The sequence below is a fragment of the Buteo buteo genome, chromosome 9 (assembly GCF_964188355.1).
Source record: "Buteo buteo chromosome 9, bButBut1.hap1.1, whole genome shotgun sequence".
NCBI classification, from domain to species: Eukaryota; Metazoa; Chordata; class Aves; order Accipitriformes; family Accipitridae; genus Buteo; species Buteo buteo.
In genome coordinates, this window is record NC_134179.1 from 31,596,750 (window position 1) to 31,601,837 (window position 5,088).

Genomic DNA, 5,088 nt, shown 5'->3' on the forward strand with positions numbered 1-5,088 from the left:
GTTTTTAATAGGTGTTTGCTTGGCCTTTTTATCAAAAAATGTCCAATTTTAGGATGCATTTTGATGTTTAAAGAGACAGTGACTTGGAACTTAAAAACCCCACATCTTTATACCTACCATATACAAGTAAAATGAGTGTTAGCATCCCTCACAAACTGCTAAAGATATACCAAGAAATGGCTTTGAATACTTGTTAAATATATATATATATGCGTGTGTATGTGTATATATATATATTTAATACTGACAACTCTGGTCTCGTACTAAGACTTAAGAGGCAAGGTTCTTCTCACTTGCATAGGACTAAACGTGGCATAAGCCCGTTGCTTTTGGAGGGACTGGAAGGTCTGGCAGTGGTGTCCTTGAGCGGAATCTAGCCCTAACACACTTGGCTCCAACCACCCAGTTCCTCCCTTCAGGCAGCCTCTGGTGCCGGCTCTCGCTGCAGCCGCGGCTGCCGAGGCAGGTCTGCTGCTATACAGTAACTGGTAGGATGCAGGTCTTAGTTTATCTTCTGGGGCTTATATTTTTCCTTTGTTTTACTACCTCTCATTTTTTTTAATTTATTGAACATGCTTCAAATAGCAAGTCTGGGGAATTTTTTAATCATTCTTTTTACTTGAAACCTGTGTGCTTTTTTTGGATATATATATATACGAACAATTTAACGAACTGTTTCTTAAACTCATTTGGTTTTGTAATTTATATAGAATTCAGGAGATGATTAAAAGGGCTATTCTCTATTCCCTATGCAAATATTTTAACTGTTGTAGTGTTTGACAAAATGGGATCTAAAAAAAAAATCTGCAAAGTGGAAAACAAATCTGTTTACAGTGGCGTTGCTGACTATCCTACCATATTCAGCACTTTTAAATATTGTTATTTATGAAAATGTAGTTTAAAATGCAAGACAAAATATTTATAAATGTTTCTTTTAATAAATACCTGTTTTGTCTGAAAGTGTTATTGTGTTATGACAACTTTATTCATGTTGGTTAGCTACTTACCATTATGAATAAAATATTCAATTATTATACTGATAGAATAATAGCTATGATGTTTACAAATCCTGAGGGGGGAAAATTCAGTGAGAAAGGACTGCCTCCTTCTACTGTGAAATACTGTTAGAAAAAATGATTTTTTTCTGGCTTTTTTTCTTAATTGGAATTTAACTATGGTCCTACATATGTCTAGTATCATTTGATTACAGTTATATTTACTGTGGTACTAAACATATACAGCATCATATATGTATATATTTACATAGTGTAATTTCAAGTTTGTTGGTGTTTGAGGCACAATACATTTAGTCCACACATCTAAACAATGTGTAAGAGACAAAACTGCATGCATAAGTCTTTACAAATGTAGACTTGAATATTCTTAGTGTTACTATTTGATGGTGACCTGCTAGTCATAAGCTATCTTTATAAGATATATCACACAGGTAGAAGTTCTTGTCAACATAGACAAGTCATCCTTTCAAGGACAGTTTTAAAGCTAAATGTGCAGGCCCTAAAATATTATCTTGATTTCTAGCATAAGATTCCAAAATCTGTTATTTGGAAACTGTTACATCATTTTGAAAAATATTACATCAGTCTTCAGTGTAATACTGCAATGAAATCACGTTCAAAATTTCTTGTCTTAAATCCTCTATTTGGAGGGATTTAAAAATTGAACATAACGTGAAGTTTCTTTCTTGGAGCAAATGCTCATATTAAAATGTTTAATATACATTTCATCTATCAGTTTGGGTTTCCCAAATTTTTTTATGAAAAAATGGATTTGGTCCAAGTGGACAACAAGTCATGCCATAACATGATCTCATTGCCTATCATACAGTTTTTTGAACACAAATTGTAAAACAGTCAAGCTATTAAACTGATTTATTGTGCATGCAGTGTACAATACACTTTGAAAAACTGCCTAAATACACTTATTCTATAGCGTGGAATAAAATAAGTATGTATTTAACTTGTATTTCAGTTTTTCATGAGAATGTATATAGCAAGTGCACTACAGAAAGCGAGTTATGTTTTTGTCACTTCTGCCCAGTGTTTAATCTTTTCTGTCAAATAGAGCCTAATGCCAAATAGCCACAAATAAGCAGAGCACTTGTGTACACTCCTGACCTTTAGGTTTCAAAGAAACTGGATATATATTGTATTATGCATGTGTTCAACTTAGCTGTTTACAGTCAACTTTCACATAACTGAGCTGAAAGTAGTTTGGGATACCCAGGATAAAACAAAACCCGCAGACAGTATCAAGAGTATTTAAATTAGACTGAAGGCACAATGGTATGAAGGAGACTAAAGGTACGATGGAGAAAAGACAGGTCAGTGACACAGGTGGCTGGGCTGCATGTTAACCAGCTGGGTCCAGGCAGCACGGTACTGTGGAAATGTGGCCACAGCGCTTCCAGGTCCACAGCCCGTCCACAACTTGCTTGGGCACCTGTGGAGTCCACATAATCCATTCGCAGGGCAACCGAGTGGACACAAACCAGACTTAAGCTAGTAATAGCTCTGTTTTAAATTAAAACCATGCTCAAGTGTCTGCTAGGCTGTAGTCTAAACCAAGCAAATAGAGGAGACCTACATTCTACCTTAAAGAGCCAGGTTTTAAGCTCTCACCTGATGCCAAACTTGCTCCCATAGGCAGTAAACTCTATCGCAAGGAGCAACTGCCTGTGGATCCGGTATCTAGAACAGGCGGGGGGCTCTTTTGCTGGGAGCAGCTTGCTGGACTGACCACGCCGTGAGCCCGCTCAGGAACCAGCAGCTTCTGTATGCAGTAAGTGCTTGCAAAAGCCATTTAGCATAAGTATTCCAGAACGCCAATTCAAAAGCAATCAAAGGTGATACAAGAAAGTCTCTTAACTTCAGGGGCTCTCTACACCACAAGGAGTAAAGTTCACACCTCTACAATGTCTGTGAGCCTGCTCCTGGCAGTGTTAACCCAGCCAATGATAGCCTGAGTCCTTATCAAATTTAACAAAGCAAAAAATTAAGGTTGCATGTAGACAGACAGCTGCAATGTCTGCTCCGAGTTGATTTGAACTAGGTCCAACTACCAACTTCAAAATAGGGTTTTTCTCAGCCTGTAATGCTGTTTTTGGAGAGACCCATGAGTAGCACTGTAGCACATCCCGGGACATGGCTGCAGTGAAAAAGGTCCAGTTGTGTTCACCAATACCCCGAGTATGTTTGCAGTGACAGAACATCAGCCCCATTCTCACAGGTCCTGAATACTTCTGCCAGCAGTAGAAGTGACGTTTTTGGGATGAAAGAACAAAGCAATAATGGTGCCAAAATCAGCTGGAAAAAAAATGACATAAACATTGTCTGCATATTACTTTAATGTTATACCAAAACACAGATTTTGCCCCTTCCTTCATCCATGAACTCACTCGGTGACAATCCATCCTTCTGACTTAAAACAGGGATACAATTCAAGTGATTCAAAGGCTGACCATCAGTCATTGACTCACACTACCTTTTTTTCTTCTCAAAAGCTTTACATTACATCACCCCTTACTCTAAATTTCCTGAGTTCTGCATACTTGTCTCACAAGCAGGGTTCACACAGCCGTTAAGACTCTTAATTTCTTTCATTGTTACAGAACACCAAAATATTTGGTCTATTAAATGCATAAATTTGATCATTTTTCCCTCACCCTTCTGAAAGAAGGCTTCAGGGAGCTTCATGGGCAGGCAGCAGTGAGTGCAAGGGAAGCTTTCGGTGGGTGAGATTTCATAAACAACGGCCTGGGCTGTTTGTCAGCACCAGACTAGCCACGCAGACTGGACGTTCTCCACAACGTTCTTTGAGTGTGATTTTATTTATAAATTATTCCTACAGTGTATTTTGCCAATAAACCTTATTCAAAGCGGTGCATTTAGAATCACAGGAAAAGGCTTTTATCCAACCGTTCATTCTAATGTTTAATATTCCAAATAACAAATTCTCACGTTGACCGTATTGCCTTTGGACTTCTAGAATGGAACAAAACTTCCAAGTTTTCACTTCTGACTACCGAAACTACTTAGGTGTGCAAGCATTACTCTTGCTTTTGATATTACATTCATGAAAATAACAATTTACTAATGTATCATATGGAAGTTGTTGTTATTCCACCAGTGTAATTAGTTGTAAAGCATTATTACTTAGTTCTGTTAACACATGAACAAGGACGGAAGAAGAGCAAAGACCCGACTTTGACTCCTCCAATGATTGTAATATAAAATACTGCCTAATAAAGTTTTATGGACAGTTGCACATTTTTATAATAAAGTATATTCTTCAAACTGTTTTGAGTTTAGCCAAGAATCTCATTAACGATGTCATCTAAAACAAGGTTACTATGCCACCCTGTCTGCACACCAGAGGGGATGGGTCAGGTATTCCCACAGCGCCCACCACACCGCCTTCACCAGTGACCGCACTTCCACTGCCTTCCAGTTTAGAACTCTGACGTAAGACACCGTGCTCAGAGCCGTATTTTGTAAGCGGGTAGTCCTTCGTCTCGCTACTGATCTCTGCCATAAAAGCTCTTTCAATTGCCCTTTTTTCTTCTTCTGACAATGCTTTTCCTCTAAATTCTTAATTTTGCACCTGCTTTTTGGATTCATCCTTCCGCAAGTATTTGCAGCTTCCCGCTCCTCCCCCGGGTATTTTAATTCTGAAAATTTCCTCTGGAGTGCGAGGACCAGACCTGTAGGAGTAGCCTGGACACCCAAACCCCCAACTGAGACCTTCCGCGCCCCCTTCCAGGTACGCAGCCTTGCAGGTCGGCTGCAGTGTCGGAGCACACTAAACCGCCCCACTGAACACCGCGGCACCCCCGCGGGCTCTTATCCCAGGAGCCCTTTTGGGGCTTGGGGGCTTTTTACTTTTTTTTTTTTTTTGTCAGAACGAATAAAAAAACCCCACCCAAACGCCCACCCCCCGCGCCCACACCGGCCCCCCCAGGCCCACAGGCCCACACGCGAGGCGGAGCCCCGTTACCGCCGGGCCCCACCCCCCCTGGCCCGCCCCGCCAGCGCTGGCCAATCAGAGCGCGCCCACCACAGGGCACGGCCC